Below are 27,781 nucleotides of genomic sequence, written 5' to 3'. Positions count from 1 at the left end.
CACCCAGCACTCTTCCCTGCCTATGCAGGGGGTCAGACTCGATGATCTCAAGCAAATCCCGGGACGTCTCAAGCAAATCCCGGGACGTCTCTCAAGCAAATCCCGGGACGTCATTCTCCCCCTGTACTCGGCCTTAGTGAGGCCGCAGCTGGAGTACTGTGTCCAGTTTTGGGCTCCACAATTCAAAAAGGATGTGGAGAAGCTTGAGAGAGTCCAGAGAAGAGCCACGTGCATGATCAGAGGTCAGGGAAGCAGACCCTACGATGACAGGCTGAGAGCCCTGGGGCTCTTTAGCCTGGAAAAGCGCAGGCTCAGGGGTGATCTGATGGCCACCTACAAGTTTATCAGGGGTGACCACCAGCATCTGGGGGAACGTTTGTTCACCAGAGCGCCCCAAGGGATGACGAGGTCGAATGGTCACAAACTACTTCAAGATCGTTTCAGGCTGGACATAAGGAAGAATTTCTTTACTGTCCGAGCCCCCAAGGTCTGGAACAGCCTGCCACCGGAGGTGGTTCAAGTGCCTTCATTGAACACCTTCAAGATGAAACTGGATGCTTATCTTGCTGGGATCCTATGACCCCAGCTGACTTCCTGCCCTTTGGGCAGGGGGCTGGACTCGATGATCTTCCGAGGTCCCTTCCAGCCCTGATGTCTATGAAATCTATGAAATATATGCAATGGCATTTCACAATGCAATGATAAGAGGTACATACCACAGTACCCACAAGTTCACTTATATATAGCAGGGAAACAAAGAGCACTTTTTTTCCCTACTAAGCCCCCACTCTGTGGCTGGCATGCTATCAGGATTTCTACACCACTTCTTATACTGTAAAAACAGAAGATGTTGAAACACCAGGATCAAAATGGGTGGACTTGTAGACTGCCATTGCATTAATTCCTGCTAGGCAATTACTGGGGAGGTCATTGGCTTTGTACTGCTCTTTGAAGGTTATGCCCTATGAATGACATCTATGTCAAGGCAGTTCCAAATAAACAGCAAATCTATAGGATCTGCCAAGGATCTCAGGATTTATCTACTGTCCATTTATCTACTTGCCCCGCCACACAAATGCACCCTGTCCCCCTGCATCCACACTCATGCTGAAAACCTAGAAATATGTAGTGAGGCCACACAAGCCCAACCAATGCATTTCTGGGCTTCAAGCATGGTGTTGGTAAGGGCAGGGAGAAGTGACTAGGATGTACTGGCCAAGACCCACGGCTGCTGTGATTCAGACAGCTTGAAAAAACAAAATCTGGGGATTTGATTTAAATTTGTGCATAGTTTTGGGACAACTGAAAACACTCCATTCAGCAAATACATTATTCAAAGAAACCCACCTAAAAGGTGCATTTGGAGGCCTGAGGTGCTCCTATGAGGGCCACATAATTATGGAAGACAGGGAAAATTAGGCTCCCCATGCAAGCAGTAAGCTACCTGTGCCTTGGGAACTCTGCTGCTTTAAATGTGCTCCTTGCCACACACAGAGAGCACTTTGTGCCAGGAAGTGCTCCATGTGCCGGACAGCCAGCTCTGCACAGTGCCAGAATTCAGCTGGCAGACTGAGAACAGTAGGAGCAGCACAATGGCAAGAATTAATAACGTTCTTCTGAAAAGATTGATCTTTCCCATAGGGCACAGCCAGAGCAATGAACTAGCAATATCCTGAACCTCCGACAGCACACTCAAGTACTATGGCCTGGATAATGGGCACAGAAGTGTTAAGGGTGTTGATGGACAGCACAGAAAGTCTTGAGCGCTTGGAATGGCCAGCGATCTGAGCGACACAGGCGGGCAGCAAGACTGAAGGGTAACAGAGCATCTGAAAGTGAATGAGTGCTGGGGGGACTGGCAAGGGCAAGGCATCAGATTCCTGCAAGGAAACAGCAGTGATTTTGAGACTCAAGGGCAGCAGCATCTGGTTTGGATCACATCAGATCTATTAGTTCAGGAAGAGGCTGAAATTGGATCAGGTCTTACAATTCCATCTCCCTCCTCCAAGCATGAAATGGAAATTCTGCATTTGCATTGCCGTGAAATTTACATTGAACTTGTCTGCTCAGGATCACAGATGCCGATAATTAAGCTTCAAAAGTCACACCCTTTGGAGATAAAGGAGGGGCAGGAGGCAGTGAGCAAGTCAGCTGGTGCTGCTGTTTCCTTCTGGTTTGCAGATTCAAAGTGTTTAGTCCCATTTCCCCTCATATGTATTGCAAAGAATGGGTTTTGGGAACACCTCTCTCCTGGGATCTGTCCTGATGAAAATAACAGACAGCAGGTTCAATCCCTGGTTGGACTAGATGATCTCTTGAAGCCCCTTCCAGCCTTACTTCTCTATGAACTCTATGAAGCTTAAGTTCTGGTAAAAGAGTGTCATGTCCATGGGAAGCACTTAACATTACAATTCCAGCCCTGTTTTCCTGACTGCAGAGGACTTTTGAGAATATAAATCTATAATAAACAAGTTTATTGCTAGGGTAAGATTTTTTTTAACTGCTTTGGCCTTTCCACAGTAATGGAAATAAGCATCTCAGGCTGAAGGTATGAACCCAGTCATGTAGACTGCACTGATATACATCTCTGGTGTGCAAGGGACTCTCTAAACACAAGGCTGAGGGCCCAATCCTTGTGCAGATTCAGGGGCACATGCCCGTTCCCATGCCCTCCTGTGCCAGCGGTGCGTGGCAGCATGCTGTGGTGGAAGGCCCCCTCACCCCAGCTGGGCAGCCTGTCCGAGCTCCAGCTCCAATCCCTCTCTCACTGTGGGCGCGTTGATCTGCCTCGCAATGCCTCTCCCCTCTGCCCACCACAACAGACTTACCAGCTGGAGGCAACTGTATCCAGTGCGGTGAGGACTGCTGCCTGGTTAGTCTATGGCCAAATCTCTGAATCGGCACCAAATCTTTGGATCTGAATGGGCCAAATTGAATTGGGACAGTGCTTCAAATTACTGAATCAAATCACTGTCCCTCTGAATCATCCGAATCCAAAGTGAATACTTGCTGCTTCGCATAGGCCTATTGGCCACTTTTAAAGTGCTCTGCAGCCATGCATGTGTGTCATGGCATAGCTGTAGTAGAGGGGGCCAATAGTGTGACAAATGTAACTTCTGTCTGTGCACTCAGTGTCCTCAGCTATTTATGCCTGTGTCCATGGGTGTCCCCACCTTTTGACTGTGCCAAAGTGTTGCATTTGTGTATGAAAATGGGGATACTGTTTGATCAAGATACCATTGTTCTAAAAACACAGATCATCCATGCCCAAGGAACTAATAGCCTCATTAAGTAAAGAGAACTAAAAGAAAAATGTAAACTTACAGAGCCTGCATAAAAGAAAATCAGATAACCAGAAGCTGGTCATTTTTTATCAGGTATTTTATGGAGCAAGAAAGATAAATACTGTATACTAAAAGATGCTCTAAGAGAACTATGAATCATAGAAAAGAAAGATGATGGGCCCTTGAGAGGTCATTCAGTCCAACCTTTTATGCCCCAGAGCATGTTTTTTCCAGCTTATAGAAAGAGAAGATGCCTCACTACCCACTTGAAAAGTGATAGTTATAGTCCTAGTAAAGATTGCACTAATTTAGATGTTACTTGCTTATATATATCCCAGTACTATAGGGGGAGATGCTAAATTAGGCTTAAATTCCTTTGTTACTAAGATGGATGCTTCTAGGAGAGCTGGGTTATTAAATCAAGCAAAAAAGTAACCTTTAATTTGCAGGTATCTGTCAAGAGACTATTGGGAACACTCAATTATCCCTGTAGATCTCTAAATGAAATTGTATTTCCCTTTCGTATTGCATTATTCAGAAAACTGATAACTTTTGTACATTGAATTTGGGGGGCTAACTGCTTTATTCAAGTTAACATGTAGGCTGTGCCAAAGCCCACAGAAAAGGGCTGTTACTTATTTATTTAGTGAATGCAAATCTGCAAAGGCAAGCAATAGCCTCCTTGTTAGCTAAGTTCAAAGTTATTAATCCACTTCTTAGTTTGTAGAGGGGACATTCCTCAGTGCGGCATTGTTTGCATCTCTCTACAAGTGCACAATGGGATAAGCACTGAGGCCCCGGCAGTGAAGTTTGGCTACATAGGGGCCTTGGCCTGTCCTGAACCTGTTTAGCAGGGACCATTCTCACCGTGGTAGTTCAAATCCAGCAGGTTGATGAGTGGGGTTTGTCACAAGGCACTTGTTGGTGACTTCCCGTGATTTCCCAGTGCGCTCCCCGGCAGGCCCAGAAGTGGACTGAAGTATTTCTGGTCCACTTCTAGGTTTGCTGCTGAGCACATGGGGGGGGGCCTGCACTCCTGTGGGATGCTCCATCTGCCCCACCATCTCAGCATTCAGGAGCCGCACCTGGTACCTCAAGGTATGTAGAAAGAACATTTAAAGCTGTGTCTATGGCTGAATCACTGATTCTCTGAATTAGCATCGAATCTTCAGATTCAGATTCAGCTGAATCAAATCAGGGACAGTGATCTGAATCAATGAATTGAATCACTGTCCCCAATTCAAGTTGAATACAAATCCGAATTGAATACGGCCTGTTTCGCACACCCCTATTAAACAGGTCATCATAGAGCGGTAAGTAATATGCAGCATGAATAGTTTTGACCAACGTTTGGGTCATCATCAGTTGACAGATGCATGGAGGAGTGATATTTGAGATTACAGGAAGCCAGGGGAGGGGAGTTGAGCAGAGGGTTCTAGTTATGATATGCATGGTTGCGTTCAGTTGAGTGTCAACAAGATGTATGTATGATGGCTTTTGCAAGACAGGTACACAATACTCCACTGTTGAGTATGATTGAGCAGAGGTCCAGAGTGTTGTGGCTGCAGCTCCCCATCTCGATCCAGCAAGCTTGGCTAGCAAATTGTTTTGGGATTTGAACTTTGCTGCTCTTTAGATGTTCCCAGAAAATCAGGGTTCTGTCTAAAGACACTCCCAAGTACGTTGGGCAAGGATCATGCTTTAGTCTCTGACCACCCATATAGATGTTGAGTTCTTTTTTGGCACTGCCATTGTGGAGGTGGAATACACTGGATACAGTTTTGGCAGGACTTGGTGTAAGCTGCCATTTGGTGCAGTAGTCTGCCAGCTTTGTCACATCTTTGTTCAGGGTCTGGTCCAGAGTGAAGAAAGATGGAGCTTGAGTGGCACAGCAGATGTCATCAGCATAGATGAACTTGCGAGACGTGGTTGTTGGTAGATCATTTATGTATAAATTGAACAGGGTTGGAGCCAGCACTGTGGAAGTCCATTGGCCTGTCTCCTCCATGCGCTTATCCCCTCCCGAGGTGGACTCTGAATCGTCTGTTACGGAGGAGTGTTTTGACCACTATAACAACCCAGCTTGGAAGTACTCTTAGCAGCTTTAGAAGCAGCCCAGTGTGCCATAATGTATTGTAGGCAACTGTAAGGTCCAGTAGCACTACACCTGTCTTCAGGTTCTTCTGAAAACCATTTTTGATGTAGGTGGTAAGTGCCAGTACTTGATCACATGTCCTGCTGCCTTTGTGGAATCCAGCTTGACTGACGCTAAGGACAGTCTCTACTTCTGGGGGTAAAATAAGGCGCTCAAGGACCTTGTAGCACACAGACACAATGCAATTGTCTGTAGCTGGCTGCCAGCATGAGGTCTTTGCCAAGTTTTGGAATGGCAATAACTTTTGCCATACGGCACTTCTTCGTGAGTGACCTTGAGCTGATGATTCTTGCATAGAATTAGGTCAGCCATGACGAGCAGGGCACCCAAGTTGTTTAAAAAAATTGTGGTAAAATGTTGTTGTAACCAGCAGCTGTGTCATGTTTCAGGCCATTTAAGACTTTTTCCAGTTCAGTGACCTCAAAGAGGTCAACGCTCTTATATTCCTCGTGTTGCTTCCAATATTGCCTCAGTTCATGATAAGTATTTGTATTCTTTTCCAGTGGTGCCTGAGCTACATGTAGTAGGTAGCTGGCAACTTGGTTTGGGATGACTGATGGACAGTTTGGTACAGGTGGTTTTTGGGCTGCTCCAAGGCATGGGCTGTATCCACTGTAAATCCTTATCTACTGTAAAGACTGTAGACCATATCCACTATAAGGGGGTGCATATCTACTGAATTCTGATCAGTAGGGCTGATTTTTTTTACCTACATATTCAGTGAGTTGTGTAGCTAGTTGTGTGTAAGCCTCTGCCATTAGATTAATCATAGGTCTTCCTAGAAGTGTTGGAGTGTGAAGTCTCTTAGAAACCATAAAAGTGGTACTTGGTCCTCTATTTATGTTCTTTACATACTACCTCTTCCTTTCCCAATACAACTGTATAGAGACAGCCTCTCTCTCACAAACACTTACCTACCTTTTCGCATAGAAAATATGTTGTCTTTTCCCCAATAGTCAAACTACAGTTTATTCAGGACCATGGAAGGACCATCTCACTGCATCCCATCCATATTTCTAAGTTAGATGAAATTTAATGCATGACATCTGAAGCATTGTGATCCACAGCTCTCAGTAGGAAGATATTTGGACATTATAACAAGTCCAAGGAAAAGCAGCAGGTGGCCGTGAGTTACAGCACCGATGGTGACCAGACCTGCGTTTCAGAGAACGCTGGATTCCCCTAACTGAGAGGGAGTTCAGAGCACCAGAATAAAGGGACACAGTACTGGGGAAGGAATTTCTGAGTCAGATCCCCTACTATTGTAGATCAAAACATTATGTAACCCCATGAACAAAGAAATTGGATTCCATTTTGAACCCTGGTTGGCTTTTGCTCCCACGATTCCTATTGTAAGTCTACTCTAGAACCTTGGTCCTCTGATGGGTTAGAAATGCTTTCATTTCCAACCTAAATTTATTTACAGCCAGTTAAACAAAGAACATAAATAGCTCTCCCTCATCTCAGTGTTTTATAGGCAGCAATACTATCTCCTCTACAAAGGGAAAAGTCTTTTGGTCTCTTGTCATAGGACACTCTCCATTCCCCTGTTCACCCAAGGAGCCCTTCTCAGCCCCTTTGCTCTTTGAATTAATCTTTCATAAAGTTTTTTGCATTCAAGATAGAGTCTTACTAGTGCCTTGTACAGTGGAATTAGAACTTATTCATCCTTCCTGGAAATACCTCCCCAATACATCTTATGATCTCATGTGCTTTTCTTCAGGCCTATGTCACATCAATGGCTCAGAGCCATCCCGTGATTGACTGACTTTCCAGGCCTCTCTCCTCCTCTGTTGCTTCCAGCTGACAGTGCTGCAATTTACAGCAGATGTTTTTGTGTAAGCCCCTAAATCCTAGCAGCAGAGCAGACTGGTTCTCCTCCAGGTAGATTAACAGATGAAGGGAGCACATTGCATACTCTAAAATTCTACTAAAGCCAAATATTTGAGGGCAAAATTTGGCTTCTGGGTATATTAGCCTCTGTAAACGCCCTTGCTTCTGCCAGCCAACTCAACCTCTGCTGTGCTTTTCAGTACTATTTTTTACCCTTTAGCTTGAGAGTTTTGCAACCGAGCTTAGAGCCCAGCATGATACAGAACTGAAACAAGCATTTGTCATTTTAAACTCAAGCAACTGTAGCTTTTGATAGAGTGGCCTTTATCAAGTTACTGCTGACTGAGGACTGCCTGACCAGCCATTCCAGGAAAGGTCATCTCGCAATCATGTAGCCACCTCTGCCCCAAAATGGGTCCAGAACTGGCAGATATTCAAACTTTCAGAATAGGTTTCCTTAAGTTGTCTTTCTTCATTATGATACTTGGTAGGATTATTTGTGGAAAGATGAATTGAGGTGGATCACGGCAAACTTTAGATCCTGATATCCACAGCCCTTGCAGAAAAAGGAGTTTGAGCCATGGAGTTGAACTTTGGGACTTAAAGCTCACATCAAGTATGTGTAGGATGAAATGCAGTGTGTTGTGAACAGTGCATAATAGACTGAGGATGTCCAGATTCTGATGAACTTGTTGAGCATTTTGCATGAAGATGCATGTCTGAGGCCATGTCTAAATTAGGATTCTTTGCCAATACTGCACAATATCAAAGTACCCCTAGCACAAATGCAGTTAAACCACCAAACATGCACCTTGTGCCCAAAGCACAGTCAACTACTATCGGGAAAAATCAACTCTTCCAGCGAAAGGGCAGTTTTGTCTGAACGTTTGTGTCACTAGTTGGTCTTTTTGCCATAACAGCTATGTTGTTTGGGGTTCATGCCTCTTTGCACCTTTGACAGAGCTACGGCAGGTAACTCATTATGTGAGACTGAAGTATCCGTAACAATTCCTGCCAATTTCAAAATGGCTTCATACCAGCCTAACTCAATTAACTTAAGTAGAACTGTCTCATGATGGCCATGACTCATATGACCATTATTTTTGTGTCTAGATACCATTATGCTTAATGAAGAGGAAAAAAAGGTAACTGAAATAGCAGGTGGGAGATAAGCATCTTTTTATATATCTTACCTCTATTTTTAATCTGCTTTAAAAAAGTTGTTGCAGCTAAAACATGTGTCATTGCCCCTGCTCTTCCCCCCTTCCTTGCTTTGCAGCACTGAAGGGACTCAGTAGAGAAATGGAAATTACAGGGAGAACAGGAGAGCAGTTTTCAAATGTCTGAAAGGCTGCCATAAAGAAGATGGAGAAACATTGTTCTCCTTTGTCATGGGGTGCAGGAGATGAGACAGTGGGCTTCCACTGCAGCACAAAGGAGATTTGGAAAAATTTCTCAGGAAAAAAACTTCCTAACCCTGAGATCTATAGGACAATGATGCAAGATCATAGAAAATTAGGATTGGAAGGGACCTCAGGAGGTCATCTAGTCCAACCCCCTGCTCAAAGCAGGACCAGCCCCAACTAGATCATCCCAGCCAAGGCTTCGTCTAGCTGGGTCTTAAAACCCTCCAAGGATGGAGACTCCACAGCCTCTCTGGGTAACCGGTTCCAGTGCTTTACTACCATCCTAGTAAGAAAGTTTCTCCTAACATCTAACCTAAACTTCCCTTGCTGCAATTTGAACCCATTGCTCCTTGTTCTGTCATCTACCACCACTGAGAACAGTCCAGCTCCCTCCTCTTTGGATCCCTCCTGCAGGTAGTTGAAGGCTGCTGTTTAATCCCCTCTCAGTCTCTTCTTCTCCATTAAATAAGCTCAGTTCCCTCAGCCTCTCCTTACAAGTCATCTGCCCCAGCCCTGTAACCATTTTAATTAGGGGTGTGCAAAGCGGGCCCCATTCATGTCAGATTCAGCCCAAATCAGGGACAGTGATTAGATTAATTGATTCAGATCATTGTCCCCGATTCAATTTGGCCGAATCCAAATCTGAAGATTCGCTGCTGATTCACCATACACACAGCTTTAGAAGTTTTTTCTCCATACCTTGATGTAGCAGGCACAGCTCATGATTGCTGTGATGCTGGGGGGCATGGAGCATCCCACAGGAGCATGGGGGGGGGCTCCATGTGCTCGGTGGTGAACCCAGAAGTGGACCAGAAGTACTTCCAGTCCACTCCTGGGTCTGCCGGGAAGTGCACAGGGGAGCAATCGGCCATGGAGGGACCCCGGGTGCCCCCCAGACCCAGGAGGCACCAGTCGCTGATCTGGGGGGATGCGAGGGGACCCGCTGCGTGCTCCCCAGAGGACCTGGAAGTGGACCGGAAGTGCTTCTGGTCTACTTCCCGGTCTCCTGCTGAGCACTCTGGGAAGCTCCCCATGCTCCTGTGGGACGCTTCATGCGCCCCAGCACTGCAGCATTGATGAGCCATCTGCTATCTAGAGGTATGTAGAAAAAACATTTAAAGCTGTGTTTATGTCTGTATCTCCGAATCTTTCCGAATCAATTCTGAGAGATTAAAGGGTCCTCTGATTCGATTCGGATTTGGAGATTGGGCCACCGAATCAGGCCAAATCTCTGCCGAATCGAATCAGAGACTGAAGCTTCTCACAGCCCTAATTTTCATTGCTCTCTGCTTGACTCTCTCCAATTTGTCCACATCCTTTCTATAATGGAGGGGCCCAAAACTGGACACAAGACTCCAGATGTGGCCTCACCAGTGACAACAGAAAGGGAGAAAATCACTTCTCTTGATCTGCTGGCAGCACTGCTAATGCAGCCCAGTATGCTATTAGCCTTCTTGACAACAAGAGCACACTGTTGGCTCATATTCAGCCTAGTATCCACTGTAACCCTTCCCCCCCCCCAAGTACTTTGTGGCAGAGCTGCTGCTTAGCTAATCAGCCCCCAGCCTGTACCACTGAGATCCCCGTTGACTTTCTCTTCTCTGTTTATTATGTTGCAAGCACTTCTCCTGCCCTCCCACTCACTTGTCTCTTATCTGTGATAAGCAGGACTAGCCTCTTGAGTCTCTCCTCATAGAGGAGCCCCTCCCTTGTCACTCAGCATCCCAGTGGCCTTTCTCGGGATCTTCTCTAGGTCTTCTCCAGCCTCTTTAGTCCCAAGTCAATCCACACACAGCATTACTGCACTATAATGCCTGCACGTGTAGCTGCCAGTGTAAAAGGCACTTACTGTGCAGTAAATGCACATATAGACATACCCGCTATGTCCCAGAAAGTTTGTGTGTGATTGCTGAATGACTCTAAGAAAGGAACATTATTTTAAGGCCTTCAAGACATTTGGATATTACTATTTATATCACCAGGAAAAGTGGCTACTGTAAAATAGTAACTAATAAGCCAAACAATGTGGGACCTTGCCAAAAAAATAAAAAGAGTTTCCAGAGCTATCTGGCCTATGTATCTATGAGACTCCCAGCAGTATACCTCAAACCATTACATGGCTCCAAACTGTTACTAGAGTGACAAGAATTATTAGAAATTGGCTTTAAGACATGAGAACAGAGAAGCACATTTGAACAGTGTTACAAAACTATTACGCACCTTGGTAAAGGTTGGAATTAGAGGACATTTTCATGACCAAACTTATCTTGATGCCATTCTGACCCATGTTAAATAGCCAGGATTTAAACATGATTTTATGTCCAAAGCCTCAGGTCCATTAGGGAAATTGCCCATTGCCAAAGAAAATCAGTGCAGATGTATGAATTCTTAAGCAGGTTAACTGTGAGCAGAAGCAGCTCTAGTTTCTTTGAGCCTACAACAGCAACTGAACCACATTCAACACTTGTTCAACTTCGCCCATGACAATATGCAGTAAGAGACATTCAGCAATAAGCAGTTTTCTTTGTGTGGATAAATCTATGCTAGCTGGAAGGAGGATGCGGGCCTGGGGGCAAAGTCTTTGCAGACAGAGGCCTGGGGCAGGGCTGGCCCAGAGCTGGGGCAGACCAGATGAGCTCTGGCCGAGGCTAGAGTGCTGCCCTGTGGGAGGGGAAGAGGGAAGAAGAAATGAGTGGGGTGCTGCAAAGCCCCATGGGATGCTGGCAGAATGCAACCCAACATGAGTCATGATGGGATCTGGTACAGATGCTCGATACAGCGCTCTAAACCTGCAGTGCTGTACTGTGATACCACATCCATCCCGGGTTATCTTAGAGAGGGATCTGCCATTTTTACAGTGCTCTATGTGCCCTAACCATCTGTTTGGTTACAGCTGTAGAGTGCTTTCTACATGCTTATTGAACAATAAGTGAAACATCTGTACCTGGCCCATGATTTCATCATTCAGAGCACTCAGCAGCTCATCTCCCTCTGCTCATCTTATTTTGTGATTGTCAGCACCACGAGAACATAGTGCTTTGTACGTGGGCAGTTTCTAAAAAGAAACATTACACATTCAAGCCCACTTGCTAGGTCTGATCAGGGACTGGATGTGGACGAGATCTGACTCCACCTGCTCTTCCATTCCCTTTGAACCTGACAGTGCTTAGTTGCCCGTTTGTACCAGCTCATAACTTGGATTAATGTGATTAGGCGTTACACCTACATAACGAGCGTGCTTATACCCGTTAGGTAGAATTGCGTAATGGTTAGCACAGGAAATATGTTGCAAAGACTCCTGGATTCACACACATACCTCACAAGGGCATTAGAAGAATTAATTAGTCATTCCTTATAAAGCTATTTGAAGATGAAAAGCTCCTTCTATCACCTCTCTCTTCAAGTCTGTCCTCTGGCTTCTTGTATTCTGTATTGAGTCTGATCTTCTGATCTCTGCCTCCAGGGCCCAGCAGAACTTCCCCATCCCCTCCTTATCACTATCCCTCACCTTCATCCCAGCCTGCTTCCTAATTCCTTTGGGTGTCATCTCACATGCATCTCTGAGCCTTTCAAGTTGTCCAAACATGCCTAGCACCTCCTCCCTACCTTAGGGTGCCAAAGAGCAACCCTTTTTTCTTTCTAAATCCCTCCTCCATACCCATTTCTTCTAGGGATCTCATAAAAGCAAATCCACAGCAACATCAACAATAAAACACTGTCACTCACCATTGCGCATTTCATTTTAAATAATCATATTAAGTTCCAAATTCTTCCGCTAGACCTCCCACTGCACACTGTCTAATCAGATTGCACACTGCTTGAGGCCAGCATGGGACATTTACACTCAACCCTACAGAAGCATTTTTCTCCTAAGCTATGATTCCTCCTTACTGTGTGATCCTTTCTATATACTGAAAAAAGTTATTATTTCTTATTTTTAGCTTATATATAACTAACGACTTGGAAGCTCAGTCACAGAGTAGCACTCCCATGTGTCAGATATGAGAAAACCACGGTGAGAAATGTTTCTTGTTGCCTCAACAAAAAGCAGTTTTTTGTTTGGAAAATATCAATTGGTTGGAACCAATTTTGGGGGGAAGAACATGACATTCTCTCTGAAATATTCTGATCAGGTCCGGCATGGAAAGCAAGGGGTAAAAAGGAACATCTCACCTGCAACAAGGGACCCTGTCCTCTTACAAGGAAAATCAGTGCAAGAGTAAGGAAGTAAGGACTGTGCCATTAAGGTGAGCTGCTGGAAGACATGGGCCCTGGGGCTATAAGCCCAACTCTAGGGGCAGGGTGGGCAGCCCGATGTGAGCAGAGCTGGAAGAAGCAGAGCTGGGAACTGATTGCTCTAGGAGTAGGGGTTGCCATAGCAGTTTTGGGGCAGAAGCCTGGGGAGGGCTAGGAAAAGGCCGCTGGCTGGAACTGACTGCAGGGGTAGCCAGGCCTAGTGGAACTGACTGTAGAAGTGGGAGGTGGCAGCGGTATTTCTAGGAGTAGGACATGAGAGAGGGGCAATAATCAGAATAACAAGGCTGCATGCTTACCTTGGCCTGATTCAAACTGTTTTGTTCTGGCTTACTCAGGGAAGTCAACTGAGGGAGCCCAGCCTGCTGATTGGGACCAGAGAGCCTGTGGGACCACAGGGAACAGGGCAAGGGGGCCCAAGGGTATGAATAGGTAGAGAGAGACATACCAAAAGTTGCTCCTCTCATACAGAACCCAATTTAAATACAATTCAGTCATGGCAAGCAGGAGGTGAATAGGTGCTTTAGGATGTAGGGTGGATCAGCAGGCTAGGATTGACCACCAGGGACAGCAGGCTTCCACAAGGCAGCCTGGAAGTGTTACGCCACGCTAGAATGGCATGCGAGTGTCCTGCCCACTCGGCTATTTGCTTGTCTGGGACCACTTTTTCAAAGTCCTCCCCACCCCCTCCAGGAATAAGCCTCTTCTGCAAAGTCTGAGTTTCATCCCAACATGAGTTTGGAGTATTTTTGCAATTCCAAAAACATTCATGGAATGAGAAAAGCATCTTCTACTTGGCAGGACCAATGACAGTTCCTCTGCCCCAAATCCAAATAGATACTCTGTGCCTCAGTTTAGTCCTGAAATATCTCCCCAGTGAAAAGAATGAAGAACTTTCTATTGACTCCTATGTGTTTTGGATGAGGGCCTCAGTGGGTGACTTGCCACATAGAAACTGTCCTGCTTGAGGCATAGTTAATTAAAGCAGAGATAAAATGATTGGACAAATGCCACGTTGTTAAGCATTGTTATTATTACTCCTTTAAATCACTGAAATGGGTTTAATGACATAAAGTGGCTAGATTATGGAACATCCAGGAAATACAAATCTTGTTTATTTCCCCTGGAAAAGATTGATAGATTTAAGGCAGAAAAAAAGTAGTAATTTAGCACTGATGCAGTAATTTAGTACTTAAATGTTGTCTTAGTTGAAAATGTGTTTATATTTCACATGATTAAAGTGGACCAGGCACTAGGAACAATAAAAAGCAGTTTCCAAATGTGAACATTTAATTTTGTATCTTTCTGTCTTGTTGTTGCATACAGGGATCCTACTTACAGCAGGCAGTTTCTTGCCAAATGTAATGTCTTTTGCTAAACTTCTGGAATGAGAGGAAAAAAATTGCCTATAGGAAGGACTGGCAAGTATAAAAACATGACACTGAGCCACAGGGATTAAATGTATTATAAAAATATGTCTTCACATATTATCTGATTTGTTTATTTTTTAGTTTAAACAGATACCCAGAAAAGACAAGACAAAAATGTCACATTTTCACTCAAGCTCTCAAAGGGACAACAGCCTTTTTCTCATATTCCATGAATATTGAACAAACTGGGGTGCACTTTTTAAGAGGAAACTATATTGTCACATTGCATTACAGCTTATTAATATTTCCTGAAAGTCGTGGTTTCGTTTGAAACAATGGGGCAAATCTACTCATTGTATTTCTGGCACCTACCACTCTTGTATCTACCTGTCTTTGAGCTCCATCAAACATGAACATAGCATCATGGGAAAGTAGGGCTGAAGGGACCTCACAGGCTCATCTAGTCCTGCCCTCTGCTCAAAGCAGGACCATCCCTGAGTAGACTATCCCAGCCAAGTGTCTGTCTGACCTGCTTCTGAAATTTTCCAAGGATGGAAATGCTACAGCTCTTCTAGGTATCTGTTCCAATGCTTGACCAGCCGTATAGGGAGAAAGCTCCTCCTGATCTCCAACCTAAATTTCCCCTGCTCCAGCCCAGTCCCCTCTGGCCATAACTAAAAGGCCATCTTCATCCTCTCTATAATAGATCTTCAGGTGTTTGAAAACTGTTATCAGGTCCCCCTTCAGTTTCTCTTTTCCTGAATAATAACCTTAGTTCTTTCAGCCTTTCCTCATATGTCTCCCAGGCTCCTTATTTTTATTGCTCAGTTCAATGGTTGTGTGCCCTAGCATCATCTGCTATTCATTATTTATAGTGGAAGATTAGACCAAGGGTACCTCACATCCTGCACAAGTACAATGTATCAGTAACTCACTTTTATTCTCACCTGATCCTGAAGTTAGCTAGTCCAATCTCAGACACAGGCCAGAGCAGCCTTAATGCTGCTCTCAGTGGGCACCTCTACACAAGACATTTGCTGCAGTTGACTACTTAGCTGCTCAGTAAATAGTTCAGCATCTATGCATGCACCCCTATTAGACTGGAGTAAACCAATTTACTCCGCAGCAAGATAGTACTTGTAAATACTTGTAGGTACTATCCTGCTGTGGAGTAAATTGGCTTATTGGTACACAAGTAAAAATCTCTGCAGCAGCACACGTGTAGAAGCTGGAGGGGCTGGCTGGGACACAAGGGTGCTTCAGTGCCGGGACTGCCTGCTGGCTAGCCTCGCACTGAAGCATCCTTGTGCCCCAGCCAGCCTTTCAGCTGGGGCTGCCCGTCCCCAGATTAATGTGCTGCTCATGAATAAACTGTGGAGCTTATTGCTCTGGAGTTCATTGCTCCCGGGTGCACATTCAAGCAGCGCACCCAGGAGCAATAAACTATGGAGCAATAAGTGACATCATTGCACATGTAGACATGTCCAGTAATGCCCAGTTATGCATGGATGCAACATCTGCCATCTGCATATCCTTGGAGCATAAATTATTTCTGATTCCTATACTAGGGCTAGGAAAGAGGTAGCACAATGATGGCTTTGTGCTCCCAAAGGATTGATCTCAGAGGGAGGAATCCTCAGAAGACAGGATTTGCTTGTTTGACACCAAAAAAAACACAAAGCAACCAGAGCCTGGCTCAGAGTCTGGTCCCTTGTGTGCCATCTTGTGCTGAATTTGAACCACCTCATCTTTAGGATAACATCAGATTCATATTTTTCCGGTTACTGCTAGTAATAAACTCTGTTTAAAAGATGTGGTGTTCTGTGACAGCAAATAAATTTCTATAATGGAAATTTTAAAAGAAAGAGAGAGAGAGATGTTCTAGAGTCATCTACACTTTACAGTAGATTCCCATTCACATTAAACATTTTCTGATGCACAGAAGACAGGTCCCTAAGAAGTGTTTCTTTGCAATAAGCTGTGTCTATATAAGAAGGTTGCCTATAAATCCTCTCTACTGTAATCCTGGCTACATGCACTTGGATACGCATATCCCAGAAATAACAAATTTTGGAGGCCTGTCTCTATTCTGGGGTTAAATAGGTGTGAAGGACTCCCATACTCACTAACTAGTGCTTTGTTCTCACAGGTATATGTGGCTATACAAGTGAGTTGGATACTGAACTCAATTGGTCCCAGGGGCTGGAACAAGACTGTAGGGCTCCTTGTAGGCTAGATCCAGACCTGGTCATGGAGCAAGTGGTGGCAGCAGTTAATACAGCTGTCACTTGTTGTCCTCACCCCCCCACCTATGCCCCTGCCCCACACCACCAACACACATCCCACCCCTGCTCACCCTGCCCCACAATTCCCAGCCTCCCCAGAAGCCCTGCAGGTCAGGTAAAATGGCTGCATGGGCCAGATCCAGCCTACAGACCATAGCTTTGACACCCCTACAGTACAGAATTCGGTTTTATCTTGCTCCCATTCACGTCAACAGGAGATGGTTTGGGCCTATATAACCAAGGAGGAGCTGATTTGCCACTGCCCTGAACCTATGCAATTAGTTGAAAGAAAAGTGTGAACCCTCCTCCATCAGAACAGAAGCCTTGGACATCTGTGTTGCAGCCATTTTTCCAGCTGTGCAAATGGCTTTAAAGGGTGTAAGACTCCACCCTTGGAACTGGGCCACACAACTAATTTAAGTAAACTACTGGAGATTTAACTAACATGGTTTAAAAAGTAATTTACATTAAACAAATGCAACCTGTCTCCTATACAGGGCCTTAGATCCAAAGATTTAAATAAGATTTTCAGCCAGGTAAGGGCAGAATTAGGCCTGCTGGATATAGCAGTTAGGAACATGGAGACACTGTTCTGACCGGTATGAACTGAACTCATGAAAAAGAATTATATCTATATGTGAGAAATGTCCATTGAGTCCTCATTTTCCAATCTCTCAATAAAATTATTACCCATTTTAAACATTCATTTAAAGTAATTCATTTCTAGACCATTTCAGAGTGTTAAATTCTGCTTGATTAACATTTCCCTTATTACTTCCATCATTACAGCTGCAGCATGAAGTTAATTTGTTTTAGGTAGATGGAAGACAAGAAAAGACATATAAATCTTCACGTTTATTGCCTGTAGCTTGCAACCCTTTTCAGTTTTGAAAGGCTGAGAGACGCAGGTGTATTTATTCTTCTCCAAACATGACTGGATGGCACTCAAATTAGATCTCAGCTGTTTCTGTTTATTTAAATATTTAATTAAGCTGCCAACTACACGTTTTTTCAGCATTAAAATATATTGCACCTGTAGCAAATGGCATTAATATCAATTAATGCAATTGGAATATTTGCCTCTTTCTAACAGGGTTTGTTATAGAGTTTTAGGTACATTTTCAACTTAAAAATAAATCTTTGTTGGCTTAATTTTGCTAAGCACTAAGATAATGATTTCTGCCATCCTGTAACATAGGAAATTTAGTCATAAATTATGAAAAGCCTCATCCAACACAAATAGATCTGTGGGGATGGTTTGCCCCTGGTCACAGTGCTTAGAAGTCTATGCTGTGCTATGTGGGGAGGCAGGAAGAGAAAACGGAGGTGGGGTTTCAACCTTACTGTGCCACCACATTTATGGTCTCTTCTCTCATACACCATTTACCCTTTACCCCAAATTCATCTGTTGGGAATTGGCCTGTGCATTGTAAGTGAGGGAATATGGTAAGAGCAGCTTCTGCCTCTGCCAGGGGCAAGGATGAAAGTAAAGCCACAGTGCTGTATGTGGGCATCCACGGCCCCTGGCTGTGGATATATTCTTTTCCCCCTTGAAGTGTTTCTGTCTTTAGTTACTTACCAGCATTTTCAAGGAAAGCTCTTTTTTTTCCTTCATCTGTCTTTCTAAAGCAAGGCGCTTATCTGATTTGGGTGCTTGCTATACATGAGAAAATATGATCTCTACCTCAAGATGTAACGACACTCACCATTGGCAGGCAGAAAGGCCTGGACAACTTGCACATGCCTGCAGTCCCCAGGAGACATCAGCAACCTCTACCCCGTCCATGGATCGGATATGCTGGCCCACCACTAGCCACTCAAGCAACGCCAGCCTGGCTTTCAGTAGTAGGAGGCTGTCATCGGCTGGTTCCCAAGGCAGACCCGGGCTCACACGCTCTCTGTGATATACTAACAGCCATGGAGATGCAAGCATTTCTGTGCAAAGCAGACTGCTGCTGCACTGAGAGAACATGACTCAGAGTGCCTGTGTCTTCCCTTAGGATGCACAAAATTGAGCTCCCTTATAACAGCCTAAGAGAGGCTAGGGGACTCTGCAAAAAGGAGCTAATACCACACACAGTTGGATTTAGAAGGCCATGCTACCCACTGCTGCAGTTATCTTCCATGCATGTCTTGGGACACTCTTTGCTGGAATAAGGAACTTCTCCTCTCTCTGCTGCATACGGGGATAGGGACAGGGCTTGGAGGTGTGATAAGATGACTCTAGAGATGTTCCTAACACAGTCGGTTTATTGGTGTGGTTTCCCAATTAGAAAAGCTCGAGCTAAACAGATGCCTTTCTGTAATGAGAACTATTGCAATCTCCCGGAACAATCCCTGGTACATTCCCCAGCAGAGAAAGCTATCACAGATGGAACAAACCTTTATATTGCTATTCCCCAGTAGGTTTCATATAGATTATGTTATCACAGTGCTAGGCCTGTTTAGAAATATTGTCAGAGAAGTAAACGCTAGCACAGCAATTCCCAGGCAAGTTGTTTCATTGATCAGAATTTAAAAATGTAGAGTCCTCCTGCTCTAAAAAGAAACATTGAAAAACAGAAGCCTGGAGACTTGGCAGCAGGGTTATAAATACCCCAGTGAATAAAACCTTCAATTAGGGGGAAGCTCCCTAAACGATTTGGAGTCAGAATTCCATACTTGTAAGGAGAGGAAAAATAGAGTCAAAATCCACTATGCAGGTCTGAGAAGCAATGTTGAGCCCTAGAGAATAACCAATGATCAACACATTTTACCTACTAATAAAAATCAAACAGTAACGATACACAAACTCTCCAGTACGTAATAACGCTATTACACTTTAGTACCTGTCAGTTCTGCTATGAACATGGGTTTGAGAAATCCAATTCATTTTAACATAAGAGAAAATGAAACCCCACAAAAAAGCCCAGGATATTTTTTCTTCTCCCTGGTCTCTGCATCTTCCCTTGACATAATAAGAGGAACCAGGAACGCACGCTGCACAGGCAAAAATACATTATGGGATGAGATTTTGAAAGGGACAGCAAATTCAAGCAGCAGATGAGTATTGTTCCAATGGCTGCTATAGAGATGGTTCTTGGAGTAATGATCTGGAGACTGTGAGATAGCCTGGGGAGGCCAGAGACCTAGATGAGCTCATTAGAGTCTCGGCTGCAGAAAGTCCATGGACAGTTTAATACAAGACACTGGGCTCTCTGTTGTGCTTGGGCCCCTTAGCTTACATTACACTGATGGTGCACATAGACCTTCAACAGGTAAAAACAAAGCCCTGAGGATGTTGCCTGCTTGGAGCAGAACTAATGTAAGGGTCATATGCCAGCCCTGTCCCCAATATGGTGTGTGGCTGGAATATGCTACCCTATAGGTTTTCCAGTGCTGATATGGGATCTTAAAAAAACAAATGCATGCTAGAACAGTTCAGAGCTTATACCTGGGTAGGTCCTTAGATGGACAAATAATATGGGGAACATAAGGTTGGCTATGACAATCGGAGCAGGGGCAGAAACCTCAGACCCCTGGAACTCCATTTTTTTCAGCTGGATTCTACTATTAGATAGGAGGTCGAGGAGACGCTGGAGTTTGTGTCCATCTTGGGTCATACATAGCCTCAAGCCCCCTGAAAGTAAATCACAGGACACTAGAAATGTGATTTCACTAGGCTGCAGCTTTGACCTAGCACCTCTGAGAAGCTGCCTAGCTATAATTCACCCATCTTATCTTCTGTAAGCTACACCACCTTGGGGAAGGCTGCTCACAGCCACTTCCTACTTCATGTCTGCACCCTGGGCCCAGTACCAGGCCTAGAAATATACCATAATTTCCTGGTACAAAGGTTGAGGGCCTAGGATAAAAGGGTTGGCCCCTTGCTGTCCAAGATGGAGGGAACCCAGGCAGTTGTGGGATAGCAGAAGGGTTGGAGAAGTTGCTTCTGGGCCCAGAGTGGCACATTGGGCATAGGAAAAAGGTGATCAGTCTTCTCCTGGGTGCAGAAGAACCAGTGAGCTTCTACTGCAACTTTCTAACCAGCCAATCAAGGATTCCCTTCCCCATCTCCTCCACAACCCCATAAGAAGTTTGAGGATCCACAAGAAAAGAAGAAAAAAGTGGGGAGTCATTCCTTATCGGCAGCCAACTTCTCTGCCATGTGGCTGACCCTGACAAAGCCTCCCTCTCACTGGAGGTCATTGTTCTTTTAATTTGCTGTTCCTCTCAAACACTTCTGATCAATGTTGCAATCGCTCTTGTTCTGCAGAGCCAAATATTACTAACCTACTCATATTTTCTGAAATAGCAAGTTCAAAACTAATAAGTCTCATAGCTGTCCTCATCACTGGGACTACCCTCCTGTAATCTCCAGTCAGCATATTTCTGTTGCTTTCATCCAATATATATTTCAATAGATGAAAGGTGACATTGCCAAGCAGACTGCTCCTGTCCCAATACACTGCTCCGCGCAGGGAATGTTATCCAGCCGCTTCACCCTACATGTCACTCACAGGTCCGCTAGCCTAAAGGCTGTGCACCAATTCCCTTTCAAATGTGAAAGTTTCCTTTTTAATAGGTTTCGAACGCGGGTAATTATTCTACGCACAGCTAAATGACAGACTTGGAACTATGGCTGCCTAATTAAAAATCCACCCAAAACCTGTAAGAGTCTGAAACCAGGGCTCAAACTCCGCTCTGTGCAAGTTAGTAGGTGTAGTTCCTCTGTAATTGCTGGGTGAGCAGCATTCTTTTAAACAGTACTGATATCCCTTATAATTTGCTGGTTCCAATTAATGCGAGAGAATTTTGAGTTGCAAGAAGGTTGCTGGAAAAAATCAGTGCAACACACACACAAATAAACAAGCTAGAAATAGTGACTACTGAAGGCAACAGTTGTATCAGAGATTGAGAGAGATTCATAGGCAAAAACACAAGCAAAAACAAGTCAAACTAAAAATTGGGGGCCAAGATTTTAAAGTGGGTCATTTCCCAGGCTTCAGTGTTTGTTTTCTAACAGAGCGTGAATGGTAATCATTCCACACAGGTGTTGCAAGAGAATTGTGGCAGCTGAGCTAATGCTTACTTTTTAAGAGTTAATTTTCTAGTATGACTTCTAAATTATGTGCATGAAAATTAACATGTGTAGACTGACAAGCATAATGGAGAATTTCAAAACATTTACATGTTTAGAGTTTCCTTCCACACCCACTGAAATCTGGGAGCCCTTGAGGTTTAGGAGTTGAGGCTGAGCTATATCTACTGACAAGGTTTCAAATACAACATATTCATTGTTTTTCCAGTGCGAGAGTGTGATATCTTCTCAGAAATATGAAAGGCAAAACATAACACAAATGAAGTACACTTAGGAGTTGCAGAACTGGAGATGGTGAAGACAGCTGCATGTTGCAAAGGAGCCATATCCTGCTAAATTGAAAGAGCCAGTGAACAACTCATCTCAGCTAAATTTAAAGGACTACACTAGGTATATATGGAGTGATATTCCTAAGCAAGGACCCTGCATAAGTATGGATTAGTAGGGACTACAAAGTCACAAAGGAGGCAGACTTGGTAACGAGAAAGCTTCTCCATGCCACGATCATAGACCTTTGTCTAGACTGAGAACAAGAAGTGCTAAAAACCATAGCAGATAACATATTTACACAGCAATTAGCATTAATGTAGACAAAGGCAAGGAAGTGGAGAAATATGTTAGTCATATCAACCCCTGTTTTCTCCAGTCTAGACAAGCTGGAAGACAGTATGATAAGAGGAATTGGTGAGAAACCAAAATCAACTCCATTAGGAAATAAGCAAAATTACTGTTGGTCAACACTCAGAGCACTTGACACTTGATCTTTCAAGGAGTTATGTTCAGGTCTGATTGAATGATGCATGCACAGGAGAAGGTTACCTTCCTTAATAGCATAACAGAGTTGTTGCCCAGGGCAAATCCTGCAGGAGAGCCAGGGTGGGGCATGCGGTTCCAAGAAAAGGTGTGAGAGGGCATGGGTTCCAAGAGGGGGAAGCATGGGGGGGGTGGGGGGAGGGAGGAATGGGATCCAAAAGCAGGGACAGGGGAAACGGGTTCCAAGGGGGCATGGGAAGAATAGGATGCAAGAGCAGGAGCAGGGGGTACAGGATCTGAGAGGGTGGGTGGGCTGAACAGGCTCTGACATTAGGGGAAGGGGCATGATGTCAGAGAGCAGGGGCACAAGATGCAAGGGTGGAGAGGGTGGGGAGGGGTTTGCACTGGTTCTGAGGGGTGGTGAGAGAAACCGCACTCTTACCCACACCAGGAACACTCCACAGTCCCGTCTGAGCTCCTACTGCCAGTAGATGTGCTCTGCTCATACTGGCTAGGGACAGACATTCAAACCCTGAGCCTGAATTGATTCACTCTTTGTAGGTTAGTCTAACCTGGCTAGACTGAACTGATTTGTAACCGTAAAGACATTCCCTCTGGACTGAAGAAATGCAGGCACATGCCTGCAGTGTCTCAGGCTAGAAGCTGGGGATGCTACAGCAACCCTGCTATGCTTTCCACAGTCCTGAGCTGAGAAAGGGGGACAGGATGCTCTGATTAGGGAGGAGTCATTTCCCCTCCCTTTCCCTCATTGATAACAGAGCATTTAGATACACAGCAGGGAGTTACACAGGGAGTTGTTAGCATTTATCAGCCCATCAAACAAAACAAAGCCACTTTCATTAGTTCAAGCTCCTCTTAAACATCTGTTTCCAAGGAAAGAATGAAGGGACATTACCAGCTACCTGTTGATTAGCTCCAAAAAGCCCTAAGCTAACACTGTCCTGTCTGCCTTTGTTCTGTCTCCCACAGCAGGGACCGTAGCCAGCATGTGGTATGCTTGCTAATGCTGAGAGGTGCCTGTGTAAGGCAGAGAGGAGGGGAGAATCTCTGCTTGAGCAAGGAGTGGTGAGGTGGAGGTAGGAGCAGGAGGAAGCCAGGCAGGTGCTGCTGTACCTGCAGTCTCTGCCAGAGCTGCAGCCAAGAAGCTGAGGGGAGGGGCCAGCCCTGCTGGGCTGGAGCAGAGAGCTCAGGGTTGCAAAGCATCTGGGATGCTGAGGGACTCTCGTTTCACTTAAACCAGGAAGAGGTCTGGGACAGACAATGCATAAACTGGTTTGACCCAAATCAGTTAAGTCTGATACTACATTCAACCAGATTTATCTCAAACCAGTTTTAGTAATTTTCAAATTGGTTTATGTGCACTGAACATCTGTTCTGTTACAGGTTTAAACCAGTTTCTGATCCTTTGAACTGGTTTATGTGTAATGTCTGTCCCTAGCCAAGGGCTGTTACTTTTAAAGCAGCAGCAGCTGCAGACTGTTTTGGAGTTCCCAAAATGTGCAAATACTGCTGGGGTGCAGATTCCACAGGGGTGGAGGGCAATTCTGGTACCCCCTCCTAACCTAGGGTCCTTCTCATGCCCCACCCACCCAGTTACACTACTGCTCTTCCTACCATTCCCTTCACCCCATTTTACAAAGTGGGCCTGGATCAAACTTGCCCTCTTCCTGGGATTCACATCCTTTGTCAACTGAAAAAGAAACAATTCTTAAACTAAATACTACCCTAAAATTGACTTGTCCTAGGATTTTTCTCTCCGTTCCTTCTGCCACAGGGTCTCTCTGCTTCAAAGATAGGCATTCATGTAGCATGTTGAAAGAATCTGCTTGGTCTAGGGGCCAGGGTGAAACAGCAAAAGAGCTGTGTACATCTTTGAAAATATCTAGCACCCACTAATCCTTGAATACTGACTGTTGTACAGAAAAAACTGACACTTCTACTAGCAATTGTAAAACATTTGCAAACTTAAGTTTAATATGATATGTTACCATTATCAGAACAAAGGACATGTTGCATAGTGAATATTTTCTCCAGATTTTTTCTGGAAGCCAATTTTTATTTTGATGAAAATAGAAAATTGAAATGTGAGGCAAAGCCTCATTAATGCTTGGCATTTTTACTTTATTTTTTTCCCCTTTTTAATACCATTTCACAACTGGTGAGGATCATTCCCCACAAACTCATATAGCAGAAGGCACAGGAGCATATGGATGATTACATCACAGTTGAAACATCTAAGGACTACATTTAATAAATCTCTTCTAAATGAGAGGCACAGTCCCAAAGATTAGCAATAATCCAAGATTAGGTTATTTTTCCCTATTCCTGAAAGCAGAGGCAATGAAAGTGCTACATAATTCAGAACTGTGGTTTTAGGGCTTCTCAAAAAAAAGAATAGATTTTGCATATCTGTTTGGGGAAACAGATTTATTTGAATATCAGAGGTATCAGGTATTAATATACTAAGCCTTGTTTCCTAACCCTTATTGATAGATCAGAGAAATATTTGAAAATCTGAACCACTTAGTTGCAACTCTACCCTGCCTTCTATCTGATGAGGTGAGCTGTTGCTTACAAAAGCTGAGCATCTCTGATTTAATTAGGCTACAAGGTGCAACTCTATCCTGCCTTCTAATGCTGCTGGCATTCAGTGGTCTGGTATCAACCCGTTAGTTTTTCAAAGCAGTAACAAGAAAAATGTCTGCAGTAAATGTATAAAATCAATATGCATTGATGGCTTTTGTTTTTGTGTTCCAACATAACATCCAAAACGCTGTCTACAAAGAATGTTCATGATTTTATGGGACAACCAATACTTTTAATCAGATATAATGCAATTGCATATATATTACTTGAGAACACCTTCCTGTATAAAGTTGACTGAGTCTCACAATCCTATAATTGTCAGTGTCAATTTGCACGTGTTTTGGGAAGCGTGCAATGATTTTTGCTGTAAAGCTATAAAACTTCAGAATGAATCCAACCTGTAACTGCCACTCATGTCTCAAAGCACAAAAGCATTGTATTGAAGTGTTGCAAATAGCACAAGTGTTAGCAGACACAGGATGGTGCATTCGTATAGCTTAATTAATCAATTTGTTCATGTTGTTTTTCGTGGCTGCAGGACACTGGCTGTGCTGCTGTGTGTTATTTAACTGTTCACTTCAGCAGCCACCCTCAAGGTCACACACAGGTAGCTGGGCTCAAACATCTTAGGTGAAGTTAATCAAGCAGTTTTTCTCATTTTCTGTCTGCCACTCTTGTGTACAAGTGAATTGGCACAGCAACACATATAAAATCTTGATTCATTAATTAATGAACGAGTATGGTTTGTTTGTGGGCTTAACGTTTGGTATTTATCATGTGCAAGTGAATAAGCATGAGCAAAGAAATGTCCTAGAAACCCATTCTGCCCTCACTATCAACCGGGACACCATCTATCCACCTATAAAACCAACTTATGGACAATTATGTGCAAAAGTGCCTGCCACCAAACCCATAATACAGCCAGGTCAAATTCTATCCACTCAGGGCAGTTATTAAAATCAAGTGTATGTCAAAGGAAAGGATCATTCACTCCCAGGGAAAGTGTGTTTTGGCTTAGGGCAAAGACAGGTTTCTGTACAGATTCCAACAGAGACAATACAGTGTTGATCTTAAATCAGCATGTGTCTGGAGGCCTGCTGTCCAATCCTGACTCTTCACCTGTTTTATTGTGAAGCTTTTCACAAACACTTAATTATTAATGATGTTTGCTATATAAATGCCTAAGGACCAAGCAAACCCAGGACCTCATTGGGCTTGCAACCATACAAACACTGCCCTGAAGAACTTAGAGTCCAAACAGACGAGACACGCACAGGTTGGGGAAAGAGATATAACATGCCAGCAAAGAGATAGCAGCCCACAGCGTAGCAACGATACAGTATTTTTCGGAGGAGAATGGGTTTATTTGGGATGGGATCAGCTCAATAGGAAGAAAGAGAAAGAAAAGGGCAGTGAGGAGGCATGGGAGAAGAGGATGAGAGAAGCAGGTGAAGGGAAGCTGAGATGACAAACCCATAAAGGTGAAGGAGGGAACAAGGTGGAATAAACAGGAAGTTCTCCAAATTGCCCAAGGCCTCAACTTCGATAGCTTCTGTAACTCGTCTTGTTGGCCAGTCTCCGGCCGGGTCCTCTCTGTAGCTCCCCCCTCACCAAGACTACATTGTAGGTAAGAGAGGAGGTGGGGTCCTTGTTTCCCCAGAGCAGGGAAATAATGTCTTAGTCTCCTCTTCTGTAAAACAGGGATGATACCTAACCAGGTTTATGCAAATAGTCTTTGGTCCTCATTTGAAAAACACCGCACAATAAGGGGCTTGGCATTCTTCTTTTAAGAGGTTTTGAGATTCAGGTCCCCGAAGAATGCAATCAGGACTAGCCCTTCTTTTTGTCCCAGCTTGGGGTTAAAGGGATTTGTACTTGTTTTAATAGGGTGAAGTCAAACATATAGTAGAAGATTTGAGACACCGCTTCTGTTAATGGTGTGACTACTGTAAACCCAAAGGAAGTAACTAACTTACTTTTAAAGTGAGCCAGAATTACCTTGGATTTTGATTTCCTAGCTGGTTTCTGAAAGTAGCCAACACTTTCTTTTTCTTACTCTTTCACACCATTTCCAGGTTCCCCTCCCACCTCCTTCCGTACAGCTCCCTGTATTAAATCTTAAGTCCTGCCCCAGGCTAGGAAAACAAGGGGAAGGTTGTTATACTTTCAAAGGAAATACATGAACTTGAGCATAGCATTAAATACAATACGGCCAGCAGGTAGAATCAAAGATTAAAAAGGGATAACAGATTTAAAAGAGCTCTTCTAAACCTACTTGACGGGTACACTCCATTTCAATTGAAGTGTTCTGCTCCAGGAAAGATCTGGATCCCAGAGACAAAAACCAACCTCTTTGCTTGAGAGAAAAGTGAATTAATAAATCATAATAATGAACAATTAAAATAAAGTGTGCGTAGAATAGTTGGAAAATTTTCAATAAAACCCATTTTTTTCCTATCAGAATCTATTTGTTCAAGTTGAAACATTCTGCAAGGACACACTGATTTGAGCGATGCTCTAGTAGGACACAGTGAGTTTCCAATAGAGCCGTGCTTGCCATTTAGGTTTTGAAATGTAATATCTTCCCAACTTCCCCCGTGTTCTGCTACAGACTGTCTGGCCAGCTTTGGGGAGCACTGGCGGTTAGGGCTGCCATGCTCCCAACAGCCTGGGTTCCCTGGGTATTTAATTCCAGGGGAGCTATTATTAATAGCTGTGGCAGAGAGGAATAAAAAGGACCTGACAAACAGTAAA

The sequence above is a fragment of the Alligator sinensis genome, unplaced genomic scaffold (genome assembly GCF_000455745.1).
Source record: "Alligator sinensis unplaced genomic scaffold, ASM45574v1 scaffold599_1, whole genome shotgun sequence".
Taxonomy (NCBI): domain Eukaryota; kingdom Metazoa; phylum Chordata; order Crocodylia; family Alligatoridae; genus Alligator; species Alligator sinensis.
Note: the sequence above shows the minus strand (reverse complement) of the source record.